Source organism: Gracilinanus agilis, chromosome 1, assembly GCF_016433145.1.
Source record: "Gracilinanus agilis isolate LMUSP501 chromosome 1, AgileGrace, whole genome shotgun sequence".
In the NCBI taxonomy this organism is placed as follows: Eukaryota; Metazoa; Chordata; class Mammalia; order Didelphimorphia; family Didelphidae; genus Gracilinanus; species Gracilinanus agilis.
The window spans coordinates 791,407,316-791,428,990 of record NC_058130.1 but is presented as its reverse complement, the minus strand read 5'-3'; the positions used below and the strand labels follow the sequence as shown (position 1 = coordinate 791,428,990).

General features: G+C 38.8%; 1 pseudogene; it reads left to right on the top strand.

Moving 5' to 3' along the window:
* The first annotated feature begins 5,336 nt into the window (after nucleotides 1-5,336).
* On the top strand, nucleotides 5,337-6,488 carry LOC123230498 (annotated as a pseudogene).
* The last annotated feature ends 15,187 nt before the right edge of the window (nucleotides 6,489-21,675 follow it).

The following is a 21,675-nucleotide window of genomic DNA, read 5'->3' as shown; positions in this document are numbered from 1 at the left end:
TTATTGGACTCAACCAAACTTTCCCTAAAGATAACTTAGTGAAGAGCTTCTCTCCATTCTTCTCCCTGACTGATTTCCTATGCCCAGGGCTTCCAGCTCCTTCAGAAGTCGTGATCTCTTATTTGGAGCAGAGGGAAGCCCCATGGATGTTGGAGCAAGAAGGCCTGAGGAGCTGCTGCCCAGGTGAGGGAAAGAGGTGCGGGAGAGAGAGCCAGGGTGACCAGAGAATTTTTTGTGCTGTGATGGAAGCCAGGGCTAGATTTGGGGTCAGGAAGACCTAACTTGAAATTCTTTTTCAGAGGTTTTAAAAGCATGGGCTCCCTTGGAAAGTCACTGAACCTCTGAGCTTCAGTTTTCCCAACTGTAAGATGACACAGTTGGACTCCATTTCCTATCAGCTCCCTTCATGGGATCAGTCTGACCCTCTAAGAAGTCAGTGTTTGGGACTGAAGGGCCTGGGAGTCTCCTGCGGGTGCCAGAATGACTGAGGTTATCTCTTCTGAGCTCTTTAGTATCCAGAAACATGGATGCGTGCTGGGTCCTGGGCTAAGTAATAGGGGAACATAAAGGGCTGCAGTGGACATCCCCTGCCCTCTTGGAGCTCACCGTCTGCTGGAGCAGGCAGCAGCGTGCCAACAATTATGTAGAAGCCCTCTAGATCCCTGCTCCTGGGCAGCCAATTGAGAGGGAAGCTTCTGAAGAGAAGGAGCACTAGAGGTCTAATAGGATGAGGTGGCCTGTGGCTTTAGGAGTGGCAGACTTAGGATTCTAGGGGAAAGTATAGCAGAGATAACAAGGGAAAGGCACCAGCACAACTCACTGCAAATGGCCATCTCTGGCAGTATAGTCTGGAACACAAAGACAGATGTTGGACAGTATTTCATGGGGAGGAAGAAATCAAATGAGAGTTTGGAGCATTGGGGAGAAATAGTTTATTTGTTCCCAGAGGAAGAGAGTCATTAGCTCTTTAGTATGGGAAAGGCTGAAGATGAAAAACAATTGGGACCCAGTAGGGAGGAATAGATGAGGGATGGGATAGGCTTCTTTGTACATGGAGAGAGATTTTCTATAACTAGAAGAATGACCTTTTCCTCTGATCCTGAGGGCAGAGAGGAAAAGGAGGCTGCGGAGCTGGGTGAGATGTGGAGGATAAGAGAACTCTATAGAGGGGTCCAGCTTGTGTTCTGTGAAATATGAGGCCAAGTTCTCAGCTCAGAACATGAGGGAAGGAGTGAAAGGAAGGGAAAAAATGAAGGAAAGCTGGAGACCAGGGAAATATTTGGAAGGCTGCTGTGGTGGATGGCAAAGGGAATCCATGAGAGAGGCGACACAGGATTGCCTTGCCATTGTGAGGACCCAGCTGAGGTCAGAGCCTCAATGTAGAGTGGAGCCAGGGAGCTGATTTCCTGATTTTCCTTCACTCCATTGACCTGCATCACATAAAGAGGAGTAAAGGCTGCTGGCATCCTTAGAAACAATCCAAGGCTAAGCTTTCCCTAAATCATCAGCCCAGGCCCTTTCCTGATCTCTGGGGCTCAGGCTTTGTCTTGTTCTTGGACAATCAGTGTCCACAGCACCTCACTTTAGGGAAATAAGAGAAGCCTCTAGGATCTTCAGGATTGGGTCTGCTCTAGTTCCAATAGAGTTATGTTTGACTACTGAGAAATAAGAGCAAGAGAGGGACAGGAACAAGGCTGAGGCCAGAGTTTGCATTTGTCTTCTAATAGAGACCAGAATGCAAGGATCCTGGTATAGGTTGGGCCTGACATAAGCCCTGGGCCCAGTCAGTAAACACATATTAAATAATATGTTCTAGGAACCATGCTAAGACTTGAGCATACAAAGGAAGGGAACCACCAGTCTGGGCTTTCCTGGAGCTCATAATCTGGAACCCAAATATAATAGGGTTAAAAGTCCTAGTAAGTTTCTGAGTTATAATGAAAATGCACCACCCCCTGTATTTGGATGTTTAAGAAAATTATCATTAATACGCCAGTATCTGTATAAGGTGGGAAATAGGAAGAGAATTGTACAAGCTTTTCTGTCCATTTCCTTATAAAAGGATCATGGACTCAATTTACTGTGTGAGACATATTTTTAAACATAGGAAATGCCATGTTTTTGTTTCAGTTGTATTTAGTAGAAGGATTTTATTTTAGTGAAAAGTGACATTTAAAGGAAAGTAATGGTAGTTCTCAAGGAGTAGGTAAAAGAACAAAATTTTTTATGCCTTGGATAAATACAAAAAAGAGTGCTGAATTTTTTTATCTGATCTCAGATACTAGAATAAAAATTAAGATTGAAAGCCATCGCAAAAGGAATTACATAATGATTACAGAGAAGTTAGATAATGAAATAATAGCTATATTTAGTCTACATGTATCCAGTGGTGTCATACCTATGAAGAGAGGATTGAATATTATATAGAGTATGAAAGTGAAAGCAAAAAAGATTGAAAGTGAACAGTCTAATACAGTGGACAGAGCATGCCCAGTCACAGGATTTGGTCTCTGCTCCCAGGATTTCAGGTCTGGTCACTCATCCAGTCTTTCTTAAGTCATAGTCTGAATTAGGAATGTAATAAAGCTAGCTTGTCCAAAATCCCAGATTAGTTATGGGGGCCAATGAGATCACATGGGAGATTCTTTGTTATTTAAATTGTTCTTTAGCTTTGAAGTGAATTAAGCATCTAGATGATACTAGGATGGTATAGGGAATTTTAGATGATCAAGGAGTGATTGTTAAAACCAGTAATCAGAAGTTCAGGGTTTGGGAAGGCCAACAGGTAAAATTTATTGGATGCCCTAATGATATTAAATAGGATTTATTTAAGGAAGGGAAGGGAATTGGGATGATCTAACTAAGAATATAAATCAACCTCCCCACCAAATCTAGTTGTTATCTTCTGTCAGTTAGTATCTGCACTGTCAGTTACCTATCTACCTAAAAGTCCCAGTTCCTACAATAAAAACTCTTCACTAACCAAATTTCCCCCTTTTAAATGGTGAATAAAGGTGGTAAGGTTGGAAGGAAAACAGAAACAGGACTAAAGGGAAAAGGTTCTCACTGACAGATGTCTGTAGATGTTACAAGTAGCTCTTTTGGACTCTTACAGTTAGTAGCAAGAAGATACTGTTATTAGTAAAGAAATAACTATGGGTTAAAACAAGAAATCCTGTGGGTAAATAAGTTCTAGGTGTTTTGGGTAAGGTGAGGAACGGGAAAGTGGAGGTCTCTCTTCTCTCCAGGAGTTCAGCTGTCCCCGATCTCTGTGTCAGACACATGGGAATTCTCAAGCTTTCAACAAACTATCCCTGTCACTCAAATCTTCCTAAAATAATCTAAATTTCCTTCTAACAATACATACAGGACCTGGTAGTTGTATCCAAAGGACAGCCACAGGATAGAAAGAAATGTCAAACTCACTATGTCCACCCAGGGAGTTCAAACACTCTCAACCTCTTCCTTTCATGATCTCTCACCCGTAGCCTCTTTCACTTCCCTAGAATTATGGACCCGTCCTGATTTAGCCTTTCCAAGAGCTCCTGCTTTTGCTCTTTTCCTTATAACAAAGGTAATGGCATTTTCAGAGGATGGATTGGGCCCATTTAAGTTGGAAGACTTCTTACCTGAGGAAATAGAATATAAAGCAGTTTATGTTCTGACAGTTGAGAAAATGAGAGATATGTGTGTATATGTCACTCTATGTTTGTTTTACTGTTTGTTTCTTTTAGGAGAGATCAGACCTGAAATGAAGGTGAATCCAGCAGAGGTGAGCCTTCCTGTGAAAGAAATGGGCCTGCAGAGATTAATGAGTGTTGATCCAGATAACTTTGCTTTTAGAGAATTCTGTGTTCCTCCAAATTTATGTCACATTGAACATCAAAGAATGCACACTGAGAAAATATCTAATGAAATTAATCAGTGTGGAAAGACTTTTATGCATAGGCCCAGTCTTGCTGAACATCAGAGAATCCACCCTGGGGAGAAACCTTATGAACACAAGCAGTGTGGAAAGGAATTCAGTTGCAGCTCCAGTCTTGTTGAACATCAGAGGATCCACTCTGGGGAGAAACTTTATGGATGCAAACACTGTGAAAAGGTTTTTACACAGAGGAGCAGTCTTGCTGCACATGAGAGAATCCACACTGGGGAGAAACCTTATGAATGCAAGCAGTGTGGAAAGGCATTTGGTTGCAGCTCCAGTCTTGCTAAACATCAGAGAATCCACTCTGGGGAGAAACCTTATGAATGCAAGGACTGTGGAAAGGCTTTCACACATAGGAGTAATCTTGCTGTACATCAGAGAATCCACACTGGGGAGAAACCTTATGAATGCAAGGACTGTGGAAAAGCATTCAATCGGAGCTCCCATCTTGCTGTACATCAGAGAATCCACACTGAGAAACCTCATGAATGTGAACAATGTGGAAAGACATTCAGTTGCAGCTCCAGTCTTGCTAAACATCAGAGAATCCACACTGGGAAGAAATGTCATGAATGCAAGCAATGTAGAAAAACATTCAGTTGCAGCTCCAGTCTTGCTAAACATCGGAGAATCCACACTGGTGAGAAACCTTATGAATGCAAGCACTGTGGAAAGACATTCAGTTGTAGCTCTCATCTTGCTGTACATTTGAGAATCCACACTGGGGAGAAACCTTATGAATGCAAGCAGTGTGGAAAGACATTCACTCGGAGTTCCCATCTTGCTGTACATCTGAGAATTCACTGTGGGGAAAAACCTTTTGAATGCAAACAGTGTGGAAAGACCTTCAATCAGCGTTCTACTCTTGCTAGACATCAGAGTGTCCACTCTGGAGAGAAACCTTATGATTGCAAACAATGTGGAAAGACATTTAGTTACCGATCCAGTCTTGCTGATCATCAGGGAATACACACTGGGGAGAAACCTTATGAATGCAAACACTGTGAAAAGGCTTTCAGAAAGAGGAGCAAACTTGCTGAACATCAGAGCGTTCACTCTGGGGAGAAACCTTATGAATGCAACCATTGTGGAAAGACATTCATTCGTGGTTCCAGTCTTGCTGTACATGAGAGAATCCACACTGGGGAAAAACCTTATGAATGCAAGCAGTGTGGAAAGACATTCAGTTGCCGCTCCAGTCTTGCTGATCATCAACGAATACACACTGGGGAGAAACCTTATGAATGTAAACACTGTGGAAAGGCTTTTAGAAAGAGGGGCAAACTTGCTGAACATCAGAGGATCCACTCTGGAGAGAAACCTTATGAATGTAAGCAATGTGGAAAGACATTTAGTCGAGGCTCTACTCTTGCTGTACACCAGAGGATCCACACTGCTGAGAAACCTCATGAATGTAAGCAGTGTGGAAAGACATATAGGCAGATTACTGGTCTTATTGAACATCAGAGGATCCACTCTGGGGAGAAACCTTTTGAATGCAAGCAATGTGGAAAGACATTCAGTCGGGGCTCCAGTCTTGCTAAACATCAGAGAATTCACTCTGGGGAGAAACCTTACAAATGCAAGCAGTGTGGAAAGGCATTCAGTCGGAGCTCTAATCTTGCTGTACATCTGAGAATCCACACTGGGGAGAAACCTTATGAATGCAAGCAGTGTGGAAAGACATTCAATCAGGTTTCCGTTCTTGCTGTACATCAGAGAATCCACACTGGGGAGAAACCTTACAAATGCAACCAGTGTGGAAAAACATTCAGTCGGGGTTCCATTCTGGCAGTACATCAGAAAATCCACAGTGGTGAGAAACCTTACAAATGTGAGCAGTGTGGAAAGACATTTATTCGGAGCTCCCATTTTGCTGTACATCTGAGAATCCACACTGGGGAGAAACCTTATGCATGCAAACAGTGTGGAAAGACATTCAGTTGTAGCTCCTATGTTGCTGCACATCAGAGAATCCACACTAGAGAGAAACCTTATGAATGCAGGCAGTGTGAAAAGGCATTCAGTCAGAGCTCCAGTCTTGTTGCACATCAGAGAATCCACACTGGGGAGAAACCTTATGAATGTAAGCAATGTGGAAAGGCATTCAGTTTTAGCTCAAATCTTGCAAATCATCAGAGAATCCACACTGGGGAGAAACCTTATGAATGCAAGCAGTGTGGAAAGACATTCTGCCAGAATTCCAGTCTTTCTAAGCATCAGAGAATTCACACTGGAGAGAAACCTTATGAATGCAAGCAGTGTGGAAAGGCATTCAGTCAGAGCTCCAGTCTTGCTGCACATCAGAGAATCCACACTGGGGAGAAACCTTATAAATGCAAACAATGTGAAAAGACATTTAGTTGTAGCTCCAGGCTTGCTAAACATCAGAGAATTCACTCTGGGGAGAAACCTTACAAATGCAAGCAGTGTGGAAAGACATTCTGTCAGTGCTCCAGTGTTGCTGTACATCAGAAAAAGCACACTACGGAAGAACCTTAAGAGTACAAACTATGTGGAAAGATGTATACATGCAGCTGTAGTCTTGCTATTGTGTTAAGAAAGTGCTCCCTCCCCCCTTTCTGAGGTAGCATGTCTGGTATAAGCCTGAACTTGACCCAGAGGCAAGAATTGTGTGCTGGAGACCATTTGGTGAGGATACAATGGTAGCAAGAAACAGGTTGCAATATTGTTGAGAGATAAGAAGATAGGGTTAGTGTGATGTCTCCTATACTGCCCCCCCCAGACTGCTCCCTGGGCAACCAAGGGAAAATAGAAAACCATGGTTTGCTTTTGAGATGAGACTTGTGAGTTAGTGTGCAGAGAAAAGGTTTGATAAACTGAAGCAAGAACAGATATCTAAGGTCTGTCAGTTTTGTTGCTGGCTGGACTTACCTGTGAGAACGGCTAGGATGTCCTAATGGTGGCCACAGAATAGCAAGCTAAATGGAGCATTGGGAAATTATGTCTCTCCTGTTTTTATATCTTTTTCTCCTACTACCTTAGATTAAGTAAAATTAATTTAGGGTCAGTCTCAAAATTTTGCTTCTTATATTATGACAGAAACTCATATCACAGAAACCACAGGTATTCACAGCAAGCACTCGTCTTGCTAAAAATAATTCACTTACTATGTCATAAGTTCTAATATGAGGTCCAAATGGGCATTTAAATTTAGGCATAAAGTGTGATCCATAAGAAAATTAAGGTAAAGTAGATTCATTTATCATAAAGGAAGAATTTATGACCAGATAAAAAATGGATGACATTATGAGGCATAAAATAGGTGATTTTTACTATATTGAATTCAAAACTGTACAAACAAAACTAATGCAACTAAGTTTAAAAGTAAAAACAAGATGTTAACATTTGCTTTACAACAATATGTACAAAACTTCAGTTTTTAAAACTTCTAACTGTATTGCCATCCAGAATGACCAGATCAATTCACAACTCCACCAGCAATGCATGAATGTCCCGATTTTGCAACATCCCTTCCAAAATTTATTACTTTCTTTGCTGCCATGTTAGCTAATCTGCCAGGTATGAGGTATTACCTCAGAGTTGTTTTAATTTGCATTTCTCCAATTATAAGGGATTAAGAATACTTTTTCATATGTTTATTGATAGTTTTGATTTCTTTATTTGAAAATTGCCTATTTATGGCCCTTGACCATTTAATCAATTGAGGGATGGTCTTATTTTTTCTACAATTGATTAATTCCTTATTGAGTAATTAGACCTTTTTCTCAGTTTTGTTATAAAGATTTTTTCAATTTGTTGCTTCCCTTCTAATTTTGTTGCATTGGACTTGTTTGTACAAAACCTTTTTAATTTAATGCAATCAAAATTATTTTTTACATTTTGTAATTTTTTCTAATTTGCCTGGTTTAAAATTTTTTTTCTTTCCTAGAGATCTGACAAGTATACTATTCTGTGCTCACCTAATTTACTTATAGTTTCCTTCTTTATTCAAGTCATTCAACCATTCTAAATTTATTTTGGTATAGTGTGAGATGTTGATCTAGACCCAAATTCTCCCATACTGTTTTTCAATTCTCCCAGCAGTTTTTGTCAAATAGTGGATTTTTGTCCCATAAGCTGGGCTCTTTGGGTTTAGCATAGACTGTCTTGCTGAGGTCACTTACCCCAGTTCTATTACACTGATCCTCCCTTCTGTCTCTTCACCAGTACCATATTGTTTTGATGACTACTGCTTTATAGTAGAGTTTAAGATGTACTACTAGGCCACCTTCCTTCACATTTTTTTCTTTATTTACCTTGATATTCTTTATCTTGTTTCTTCCAAATGAACTTTGTTATAGTTTTTTTTCTAATTCTTAAAGTTTCTTGATAGTTTGATTGGTATGGCACTAAATAAGTAAATTAATTTGGCCAGGATGCTAATTTTTATTATGTTAGCTCATCCTACCCATGAGCAGTTAATATTTTTCCAATTGCTTAGATCTAGTTTTAATTGTGTGGAAAGTAATTTGTAGTTGCTTTCGTATAATTCCTGTGTTTGTCTTTGCAGGTAGATTCCTAACTTTTATATTGTCTAGGGCATTGATGACCAAACTACGGCCTGGATCTAGCCTTTGGGGAATAGTTTGCCCTTCATTGGTCTAGGGTGATTTTAAATGGAATTTCTCTTTCTAACTATTGCTGCTGTGATGTTAGAAGTATACAGAAATGCTGATGATTTACGTGGGTTTGTTTTGTATCCTGCAACTTTGCTAAAGTTGTTGAATATTTCCACTAGCTTTTAAGTTGATTTTCTAGGATTCTTTAAGTAGACCATTATATCATCGGTGAAGATGATACCTTGGTCTCCTCATAGCCTATTTTAATGCTTTCAATTTCTTTTTCTTCTCTAATTGCTACTGCTAGTGTTACTAGTACAATGTTAAATAATAGAGGGGATAATGGGTATCCTTGTTTCACTCCTGATCTTATTGGGAATGCTTCTAATTTATCCCCATTGCAGATGATGCTCATTGGTGCTTTAGATACATACTGTTTATTATTTTTAGGAAATGTTCTTCTGTTCCTATACTTTCTAGTGTTTTAAAAAGGAACGGGTATTGTTTTTTTTCAAAGGGTTTTTTAGCATCTATTGAGATAATCATGTAATTTTTTTGTTGGTTTGCTTGTTTACATGGTCAATTATGTGAATGGTTTTCCTAATATGATTTAAAAACTGTCTGCCATTTGATCCAGCCATACCACTGCTGTTTTTGCACCCCAAAGAGATCATAGGGAAAAAGAAATGTACAAAAATATTCATAGCCTTACTCTTTTTGGTGGCAAAAACTTGAAAATGAGGGGATGCCCTTCAATTGGGGAATGACTTAACAAATAGTGGTGTCTGTTGGTGATGAAATACTCTTGTGCTCAAAGGAGTAATGAACTGGAGGAATTCTGAGAAAAGAACACTATCCACATTCAGAGGAAGAACTGTGGGAGTAGAAACAGAAGAAAAACAATTGCTTGAACACTTGGATTTTTGGGGATATTATTGGGCATGTAGACACTAAATGATCATCCTAGTGCTATATCAATAATATGGAAATATGTCTTAATCAATGATACATGTAAAACCCAGTGAAATTGAACATTGGCTATGGGGAAGGGGGGTTTGAGGGAAAGGGAAAGAAAATGAATCATGTAACCTTGGAAAAATATTTTAAATTTAAAAAATTAGTTAAAAAATAAATAAACCATATAACCCTATTCTCAAATGCTTTAATTCATCATTTCATGGCACCTGGATTTAATGAGGAATTAATTTAGGAAGGAAATAATGTCTTTGCTGTATAGAGAAGATGTAGCCCACAGAGCTTCACTATATCTGTTGGTATTTTAAAGGTTGGAGTTTTATTCACCTCCTGGTTATCTAGGAAGCTTACTGGGAACAGATTTAAGAGATTCTTCAGGTAGTTTTCATGTAATATCACTATTTTGAGTACATATTATTGTATCTCTTAATTTTTATAATAGATTCCTCCCCAATAAATTCATAGGGGAGTTAGGCATTAGAAGGAACAAATGGTCTATGGATAACAGTCCCACAGACACCATTCCTAGAGAAAGCTTTTAGACTTCCAAAGGTGTTCCCAACATACTATGGAGCCAATAGAATTACAATTAGAATCAGGTGTACTCATTAGCACAGATCTAGGTGTCCCAGTATCTTTAAGACAATTGTATAATGTGTTCCCTACTTTCAGTGTCACATGGTTCATTGCTACTAGGTCAAAATGGACTGGGATAACTGGTGAAATTATATCTGTGCCTGTAAAATCAAGTATTTCATTCTTTGCTTCCAGAATCGCAAACCTTCATAAAGGACCATGTGCACCCCTCTGAGATTCCTCTCATTGAGGAGGATTTACATTTTGGCTATTACATGGATGTGACCCATTATGTATATTTTGTAATAAGGCATTTGCCTCAGTTTGGTTACTGTTTCTGTCATCCCCATAATTTCAGAAATTGTTTCTGTTATTGTTGTTTCTAGAATAGTTGTTTTTAGAATACTTATTTCTAAAGTTGCCACTGTAAGGGTTAAATTTAATGGTTGGACTTAAATTATGAAAATTATAAATAATATGGTGATTCCTGACTTAAAATATTTTAGCTCAAGTCAAAATTACTTCCAATAAATTTTATTTACAAAATAGGTGGAGTGAGTTGAGAAATACAAAAAAGAGGGTAGAGAAGACATTTAGCTTATCACACTAAATATTGCTCCAGTTCTGAAATGAGGTTGGCATGACTTGTTAATCCTTGGCCAGAATTAATCTCTCTCTAGATGTCAGGAAAGGAAAGCTAGCTATTCACTCACCCAAGTTCTCTTCAAGAGGCAGTTTGAGGTAAAGACAACAACCTGTCAAGGATGACTCCTGAAGCCCACCTCTAGCCCCAGAAATTCAGGACTTTTGGGTAGTGACTTCTTGTCCCTTCTCCTCTTCACAGAGGCCAATCACAGCTTTCAAATTATCTAGTACTGTCCTGGGGGCAGTGTCTTGTAGGATCCATTTCTTATCCTCTTGAGGTATAAAAGGTATAAAAGGATTCACAGATCTCTGGCTGATTGAGTTTCTGAGGATGTGAATTCTCATTTCCTAGCTGATTTGAGTTGAAAGGGTGGAGGTCTCTAAGTCACTTGCAAGTTCCTTCACCTAGTGCTAAATAGGCTGTTCAAGCTTTTGTTGATTCAATTCAAAAGTAGAGAAAGGAGGAGAGTTCATCCTGTCTGCATAATCTGGTGAGGTGCTAAGAAGGGGTACTTAAGTTATTATTAACCATTAACATTAAAGTGTTAACTCAAAATGGACAAAGAGAATAAAGGATTCCCTTTCACAACTGTATACTCAGAATAGACAAAGGGAACAAAGAATTCCCTTTTCACATCACCATTATTTCTAAAATTGCTGACTATTTGATTCCAACATCTACAATTTATCATCAGATGTCCCTTTTTTCCACACAATATTTTCTTTGGGTTGTATATTCTTACACGAGCCATAGCTAACCCAAAATTTGCACTTCCTATATAATATGCCTTTCAGTTTTCCTCTTTAATGTTTTTATCTCCTTAACACATCCATTAAATCACTATCATTGGTATTTTCATTTCATGCCCATTATAAACAAACTGCCAATCCTTAATTTGTCAGTGTCCATATTCATCCAATTAGGACCACTGGCTTTGAAATAGTCTTTAACTACTTTGCAACAATTTACAAACTGTCTCCTCAGTTGTCTAATATCTCTTTCCCTTCAACATATGGTTGTATTTTGGTTTCTAATCCATTCTGTTATTTGCTTCCATTTTATGTGAGTTCATCCTTTTCACATTCAGAGTTATTATTACCAGCTGTTTATTCCCCAACATTTTGATTTCCTCTCCTTGTCCTGCCCTTTCTTCTTTCACTATTTCCTTTTATTTTTGTGTTTTGTTTTTAATCAGTTCCCTTAATCCCCATCCTTATTTTTCTTCCCTTTCTTCCCCTCCCTTATATATTCTCCAATTATTTTTCTTTAGGGTCTTTTTGAGTTACCCCACACATTCTCCCTTGCTAGTATTGCTTCCCTCCCCACCAGTTTGTTTGTTACCCTTATATTTATCTATAGGGCACAAATCAATTCTTTGCCCCAATAGGTCTGATTGTTCTTCCCTCTTTGAGTCAATTTCAATGCACTAATGACTTAAGTATTTCCTCTCTTCAACCTCTTTATCATTCCAGTGTATTGGTCTTCTCCCCCACTCCCACCATGCACTTTATGAAATATAAGTTTAACACATTTTGTCTCTTTTCCAATTTATCTTAATATTATCCTCTTTTTACCTCTGGTTATATATATATATATTTATACATACATGTATATATCTTGACATTTTATCCTATACATTTTGTCACTGTTCCCTCTAAGTATACTTCTAGCTATCCTGATGATGATAACAATTTTAAGAGTTACCAATATCATCTTTTCTTATAGGACTATAAATCACTTGAACTTACTGTGTCCCTTAAAAAAGTTTTGATTTTTTTTGTTGTTCCCCCCCCCATTACCTTTTTGGTGATTCTCTTGATTTCTGTGTTTGGACATCATATTTTCTGTTTAAGTTCTGTATTTTCTTTATGAATGCTTGGAAGTCTTCTATTTTATTAAATGACCATACTTTCCCCTGTAAGAATAGAGTCAGTTTTGCTGAGTAGTTGAATCTTGATTGTAGACCTAGTTCCCTTGCTTTCTGACATATCATATTCCATGCCTTCTGTTCCTTCAGTGTAGATGCAGCCAGATCCTGTATCATCCTACTGTGGTTCCCTGGTATCTGAATGACTTCTTAGCAGCTTGTAATATTTTTTCCTTGGTCTGGTAGTTCTTGAATTGAGCTATAACATTCTTGGGCATTGTCAGTTGGCAATTAAATGTAGGAGGTGATCTATTTATTCTTTCAATCTCCATTTTTCCCTCTTGTTTGAGAATGTCAGAGCAGTCTTCTTGGATAATTTCCTGTAGGATGCTGTCCAGGCTTTTCCTTTTGTCATTATCTTCTGGTAGTCCAATTCTCAAATTGTCTCTCTTGGATCTATTTTCCCTATCTGAGGTTTTGTCATTGGGGTGTTTCATATTTTCCTCAATTTTTCATTCTTTTGATTTTGTTTTATAGATTCTTGCTGCCTTGTGAAGTCATTTGCTTCTAGTTGTTGGATTCTAATTTTTAAAGACTGAATTTCATCTCTGGCTTCTTGGTTATCCTTTTCCTTGTGGTGTGATTTTCTTTGTAGGTCATCTTTCACCTTCTTTGCCTTGTTTTCAAGCTGGTCAATTTTGGATTTCAAGACACTATTTTCTTGTTTAAGTTCATTTATTTTCTTTTCCCAATTGTCTTAAGCCTCTCTTGATTGTTTTTTGAGTTCTGGAGTTAATTGAAATTTGAATTCTTGAGTTAATTGAATTTTGATTTTTTAAAATTAATTGTATTTTGAGTTCTTCCAAAGTCTGTGCCCATTACACTGGAGTTTCTGCGTTTTTGCTTAGTGTTCCTTGGTCCTCCTTTGATCCATTTGCTTTTTGTTTATTTCCTGGATAGAAGCAGTTGATTGTAATTTCTTTTTCTGTTGTTTACTCATATTTTTTCCTTCTTTCCTCCCTGTAATTGGCTGCAATCTTGCTCCTTTGATTATTTACTTAATCTGTGAGTTTGGGCTATTCAGTCCTAAAAGGGCTTCTTCTTTGCTCTGTTGACTGACTACATTAGTGGGCTAGATCTTCCCCAGTTGGTAGTAAAAGCTAAAGATGTGATTTTGGCTACTTTCACTGCAGTGTTTGGTGGAGGAGTGTTGGAGTTTCCCTGCCCTCTGAAAACTTCTTATCTTCACTATTGATAGGATTAAGCCAGAGTGGAGTTGATTTGCAGAGCTCAATGTACCCTAAGGCCAAAACCTTGAGAAAGGGGGGAGGGGGCAGTGAGAGATGGAGTGTTTGGCTTCCCTTTCTACACTTGTCCTCCAGCTGCTTCCTTTCTGTCTGTGATCAAAGCCTTGAGTCTGGCACAGGTGTACCAACCAGGCACATCCTCTGGACTAGCACACTAGCCCGCACAGAGATTCCAGTATCTATTGGATACTCAGTACATTGGGTTCTGGAGTGGACCTGGGATCTTCTTTTTTTCTTCCCCCTTGAACTGGAGTGTTCAAAGAATTCAGGCTTGTGTGTGTGTGTGTGTGTGTGTGTGTGTGTGTGTGTGTGTGTGCCTTTTAAGTTGGGTTCAACAGGAGGATCCTCAAGCTCGGTTCTGTTGTTAGATTTGGTTTTCTGTCCCCTCGAAGCCCTTTGTCCTTGATCAGTGTTGAAGGGTTTACAGAGGTCTGGAGCCTTGCTGCTTCTAAGCCACTATCTTCCCAGAATTTGTCTTGTTTTTGTCTTTCTATCTTAGAATTTTTACTAAGGGAGTAAAGATTTTACAAAAAAAAAGTCTTATGGACTGATTTTGTTTTTCATACTCTAGTCATTTCCTAATACACCACTCTCCTTGATATCCACAACTCCACACTAAACCCCCCTTATAATAAACACAGTTAAGTTAATCTGATCAACAAAATGACCACAGCTGATGGCAACATATGCAGCATTATAGATCTCTTGTAATTAGAGAAATGCAAATTTCTCAACTCTGAGGTACCACCTCACACACCTAGTATAATGGCTAACATGACAGCAAATGAAAGTAATAAATATTGGAGAGGAAGTGGCAAAATTGGGACATTAATGTGTTGCTGGTGGAGTTGTGATTTGGAACCCTTTTTGGAAGGCAATTTGGAACTATACCTAAAGGGCTTCAAAAAACTGCCTGCCCTTTGATCCAGCCATACCACTGCTAGGTTTGTGCCCCAAAGAGATAATAAGGAAAAAGACTTGTAAAAAATATTTATAGCTACCCTCTTTGCTGTGGCAAAAAAATTGGAAAATGAGGGGACGCCCTTCGATTGGAAAATGGCTACTTGATCACATGGTTCAATGGGGATATGATTGATGATGTAGACTCTAGACCAGGGGTTAGCAACCTTTTTGTCCATGAGAGCCATAAATGCCACATTTTTTAAAATGTAATTTCGTGAGAGCCATACAGTGCTCACAGTGCGAGCTCCTGTAACAGTGCCTGAAAAAAATGCACTTTATGGCTCCTGCAGAAAGAACCATATCTGGCCCCCAAAAGAACCAGATATGGCGCGAGAGCCATATGTTGCTGACCCCTGCTCTAGACGATCACTCCAGAGCAAATATTAATAATATGGACATAGGACTTGATCAACGACACATGTAAAACCAGTGGAATTGTTCATTGACTACAGGAAGGGGTTGGAGGGATGGGAGGGAAAGAATATTAATCATGTAACCATGAGGGGAAAATTCTTAATTAAATTTAAAAAAATGGATATGAACAATCAATTTATTGTGGTAGACATTAAAACTGATGAAATCTCAGGCTACAATGAGGAAAAAATTACAGTAATATTCCCCCACAGTGGAATTCTCTCCTTTCCTCAAAATTGTTCAATTCTCGAAGGCAACGTATTCAAAATGAATGGTTGTAACCAAACTTTCTCACCACCAAATTTACTTCTCTGTGTGTCATCCCAGTGGGTAAGTTGTTTACTTATATCAGGATATAGTGCCTCCTGTGCCAGGGCTAGTTTATAGCTGAGATGGATCAGATAGGTTCCTTTTTCAAAGCATGTTTTTAATTGAACTTGGATATAGATGCTAAGAGACATGAAAATTCTTTTGACCCTTCAGAAGTCACAAAATCCTAACCTTGTTGAATATTTCTCCTCATCTCAATCATTTGAGATTAGAAAGGAATAGAAACTAAAAGAGAAAAAAAAGACATGATAATAGGGTAGAGAGATGAGAAAACTGTGCCAGGCAATTGCAACTGCCTATTCTCCCATCTAGAGTTCTGTAATAGTTCTCTTCTCATGGAATACTCTGAAAATGGCAGAGAATTCATCTCTTTGAAAATGTCTTATGCACACTCAGTTCTGGTTTGGCAGCTATAACAAGTCTTTCCATCACCATGAAGGAAGCTGCTGAGAAAGAATATAGTTCCCCTTTGTTCTCAGAAGCAGGGAAAAAAAGAAGTAAGTGCAGCAGCATCATATGGACCAGCAGAAGGCTAATGATACTGCACATATTCTAGTGATTAGGGCAACACTGGCCAATGAACTCCATTGCCCACACTTCTGAACATGTTCCTCCTTTATTTATAGTTCATGCTCCATCATTTCCCTCCATTGACTTCATTTATATCTTTCCTTTTTGTAATGTCATTGGAAGGCCTTTGCATCCTCTCAAAATGAACATAAAAATCATTCCCTTCAGAAAATCTTCCCTTCATTTTATGAATAATATCCCTTAACTGTAACTTATTTTACCTCTCTTTGATCTTGTATGTAAGAATGTTTGATAACTGAAATGTTCCACTGCATTTTCCCCTTTCGAAACTAAAAATATATTGGGAAATGATTCCATGTCTTCTCTACTTCCTTTCTGAACCTCCTCACACCTTAGGCTTAGTCTTTTCACACAGAAGGTATCTAAAATGTACTAAGTACATAGGCATGAATCTCCTATATTTTTTGATTTATAAGAAATTCTCTGCCAAGAAAAAGGGAGGACAGAGTAAGATCAGCTGGATTTAAAGTATAAGATGAGTTTCTTTTCAAAGGCTAACAAGTTCCCCAAAGGAGCCTCTCCTTATTTATGCGTCCTTTCTCTAGATCTGCTTGTTTGCAATTATTTGCTGGTATCAGTGTTGCACATTTTCCATAGTTTCTCATGCTGTGTCCATACCTCCTTTCAAACTCCTCCCCAGTGTCTCCATGAGGGCTTTCTCTAGATATCTTGCCACTAGTTGTATACCACTGACCCATTATTTCTGTCAAATCAGAGTGCTGGTCTTTAGAGTAATCCTGACAAGAGACTTTGAAAATCTATAGATAATTGATAACAATTTTGGGCCCTTTGCTTGGCATTCCTGGAAGAAGACTATAAGTTTAATTCTAGAAAACTATTAGGCTTACTTCTGGAAAATCCAAACTAAGAAGCAACGATAACTGAGCTCAGATATTGTTAAAGATTACTAATGCATCAAGGGGTCATTTGGACTGCAGGCATCATCAGTGCCAAGGTAGGCAGGGCTAATATTGTCACTGGCAACGTGAACATAGAGGCATTAAAGAAGAGATATTCTGTTCATAAAACTCCCCAAAGGGATCAACTTGAGGGTTGGGGAGCCTACTTGTAGGATGATCAAAGCTTGTTTTGGATAAGACTGAGTTTGCTGGGAAAGATACTGTTAGTCGTCATTTAGTAGAAGTTCTTGAGCATGGCACAACTCTCTGACCTTCTCCACACCATGGAGAACTTGCATTGTACTCCTGCTTCCAAATGGAATTGAGAGGAAAACTGTTTCCCTAACAAGGTCAGAAAGCAAGCCTCAATGGCACTCCATACATTCTCCTCCTTTCCCCTACTTTGCAATACTCTTTTATGTATTATATTCCTTCACTATATTGGAAGGTCCTTGATGGCAGGTACTAACTGAATTGCTTCTATTTCTATGGCCAGGCTTTAGCATGGAGCCTGCCACACACAAAGGACTTGTTAAATTTCATTCTGTCTACCTATCTCTCTATGACACCTACCTAGCAATCTGTGCTGATTATCCTTTAAATAATAAAAAGATTTCCATACTTGCAAATCACATGAGATACTCTAAAACACATGCAAGAGAAAAGCCATGGGCTAGAGCTCCTGATTCATGTACACAGTTATCAGGATGGCTAGTATATTTATCATGGGAAATAAAACCTGAAATACAGAAATTATTTTCCTAGAAAGGCACTTCTGTACTGTAGCCTCCTCTGGGAACAAGAAAAAGAGAGTACAAAACATTTTATATTTGTTTTTCGCTTGGTTGCAGAGACTCAGCTGGAGGTGCCCCAGGCAGTTTTCTCCCCAGAGTTATTCATGGACCAAGACTTACTTCCCTGTGGAGACTGGAGTGGGAGAGGTCCCTAAGAGGATCTAACAACAAGGGTGCCAGGAGACAGAACCAATCCTAAAAGCTAAGAAAACTATAAAATGCTCATTTTGCCTTGCACCATTGCCCTTGACTTGGTTATAGGCCTGACTAATGTCCTATTGTGTTTCTTCAGGTGTAGAAGACAGAGCAGAGCATGAGCATCTAATAAAGGACAGGACACTTCTGACGCTGGACAGCTCCTCACCAGTCCATGATTAAGACAGTTAATTTTTGCTCTAGTCTCAGTGGGTTTTTTTCTGTCGTGGAACTTGGTTCATCTTCAGAGATGTTGCTCCATATTCAGAAAAGTATTTCTCAACTGCTCTCTTCTTTTCTCCTCTCTCTACTGCTGCAGCTTCCAGGATCTGAGCACAGCATGGGAAAACTCCCCTGTTTCCACCAGATCAATCCCATTGTTTCCCAAGATGGGGACCTGGTAATTGGGATCTTTTTATCCTTATTCTCAGTTGAAGTGAACAGTGTAACAGGAGCAGAAATGTTTGAAAGTCCTCCTAACAAAGCTTGTAAGCCTTATCAGTAAGTGCCTCTCTATCTGTGTGACATCCTTTTTCCTGTGATGATTACAAAGAGATCTTTGTTGATGGACCAAAAGGCAGGTTCATACAATATGATTCAATAGAGGCTTCCTCTCTCTTCTTGTCTCTTAATTCTTTTACATCCTTCACATTTTTCTTTATGTTTCATTGACTTTTAGAGTTAAACAGTAAAACTATTTTCTTCTGTTTCCTCCTCTTCACTCAGCTGCAAATACCCCTATTCAAAATGCTCAGTCCTAAGCAGGTTCAGTCTTAGAGTGTACTAAAATTGGGGAAGGAGATCTGCCCTATCTACAAGAATGAAAGCTCTCATATTTCCTTTCTAAATTACTGTATGTGATTAACAGGGATCATAACATTTTATGGAGTCCTGGGAATTCCTACTTCTGGAAAGATGCTGTATTTGTTCCAGGCCCCCTACTATAGGAAGATATACCATTAGATATTCTCCCTCTTGGGGCGTATGTGAATTGATCATTTTCCTTGATGTTTCTTAGGACCATTTATGTGTTTCCCATAGGCAGAGCAGTCCAGCATAGGATATTGCAACAGATCTGATGAGAACACCCTGGGACACAGTCTAAAACTGAGGGATCAGTAGATTTGGGGTTATTGGGAAGTCAGAGGAATACTCAGAATACCTGTTTAGAATTGTTTAGTGAGATTTACGACTGTCTTTCTGGAATGCCCACTCTTTCTCAGTGATGTCTGGAGTATTCTGATTTTCAGAAGGTCATATGTGAGGAATTCCTATTTATCTAGTTCAGTTTTTCTCAACTGTAGCCTTACAAAGAAGTGGAGCTGTATTTCTTTAATAAGACATAGGAAAACTGTCCTGACATTTGTGCTGATGGCCAGGCCTTAGTTTTGTGCTTCATCCTGTATTAGTTCCCTTCATAGAAAACCTGGTTTATATAGCAGGTCTTCTCTGTGCATAGCAATGTAAACATGCATATAAGACTCAATAAGTCAGCACTGTGGAATTGAGATTGAGGGTAAAATACAACAACTAAAGGACAATTTCCCTTTGTGATAGCTGAGGAAAAGCAGGATAGCAATTATTTCGGTCATACTTGTGGGAGACAGATTTTGACATACAATAGATGATTCTTTGGCAGATGAGCATTCAGACCACTTCTTTTGTAACTTTTGCTACCAAATGCTCCTATGGATCTATCTTACCTTCTGTTACCTTTTTAGCTGCTCTCGATTCCTTTTTCCCCTTTTTTGTCATTTTCCCACTTATTAATAAGAAGATATTCCAGATATTCTCCAGGATCTCAATGGATTTTTTTTACAAAGAGGAAGAATCATTTTCATTAATTGTTATTTGTTTAATGTTTTAATATGATTATTCTTACTCTCTTTTTTATCATTATTATTCTCCATATAGGGAGAATTGTTGGTATGATTTAGAAGGAAAAGAAGGTTTTACTATTCCATGGTGAGAATTTAAACAAAAGTCCTATTCTGTCAAATGCCCTCTAAACTCTATGTAGTTTTAAAATTTTGTCATGAGAGTAGCATTACTTGGGGAAAGTTCGGACTCTCCTATTCTTGATTCAAATTGAATGGAAAATGAACTAAGTAATAAAGAATGGACACAAGTTCTTTAACTTTCAGAAAACTGGGAAATGACTTCTCAAGAAAGAACTGAAACGGGGCAGCTGGATTGAGATCTAGGCCTAGAGAAGGGAGGTCCTAGGTTAAAATCCACCCTCAGACACTTCCCAACTGTGTGACCCTGGGCAAGTCACTTGATCCCCATTCCCCACCCTTGCCACTCTTCCTCCTAGGAGCCAAAATATAGAAGTTAAGGGTTTAAAAAAAAGAAAGAACTGAAAATGCTATAGATGCTATCATGTGCAGTTAGTTACCCAACAGTTGTGATGCTATAATCCATAGCTTCTATCTACCATAAAACAGTTTGATGTTGTTTGAAAAGTGGTAGCTACTGGAGAAATCTTACTGCACTGGATATATTTTAAAACATGCCCATAAACTTGAGGTGTCTTCTTTATGATTGGACTCTTGGTCGAATATCTGTTGTTTTGTTTTTTTTATTCTTCTCAGTACAAGTAGAGGAAGGGAAAAACGTGACGAGGCATGGACATCTGAGTCTGAACCTGCTCTTTTTTAAAGGAAATTTTTATTTAATTAATTGATTTAGAATATTTTCCCATGATTACATGATTCATGTTCTTTCCCTCACCTCCTATTTCTCCCCATAGTCAATGAGTAATTCCATTGGGTTTTACACATGTCATTGATCAAGACCTATTTCCATATTATTAATATTTGAATTAGTGTTATCACCTCGGGTCAACATTCCCAGTTATGTCCCCATCAACCCATGTGATCAAGCAGTTATTTTTCTTCTGTGTTTCTACTTTCACAGTTCTTTCTCTGGATGTGAATAGTGGTCTTTCTCATAAGTCCCTCAGAGTTGTTCTGGATTATTGCATTGCTGCTAGTAGTCCTTTACATTTAATTATGCCAAAATGTATCAGTCTCTGTGTATATGGTTCTCCTGGTTCTGCTCCTTTCACTCTGCATCAATTCCTAGAGGTCATTGTGGAATGGAGGACTCAGTTGGGCAAAGATAGTCACATAAAAATTTAAGGCCAATAGTCCTCACTATCTTTGGAATCACAAGAAAGGAAGAGTATAGGAACAAGGCACATGGACAGGGCTATTTTTAATACTAATGAAATGAGCTGAAAAACTGGTTGAGACCTTAGTTTTGACTCTTATGACTGGGGGATTCTCCTTCCTGAAAAGTATTCCTTTTGCTGGCTTTCTTAATATTCTGTGGCACTCATCCCTACAGGTGGCTCCATAAAAATTACCAGCAGGCTTTGGCTGTACTGTTTGCTGTAGAGGAGATTAACAGAGACCCCCATCTTTTGCCCAACATTTCCCTGGGATTCCACCTCTACAACACCTACCACAGTGATGAGAGGACCTTGGAGAGCTTCCTGAGGTGGCTGTCTGGGCAAAGTCAGTCCATTCCTAACTACAGCTGCAGGAAGCAGGACAATTCTATGGCTGTTATTGGAGGAGTCACCTCAGCTCTCTCTGTCCAG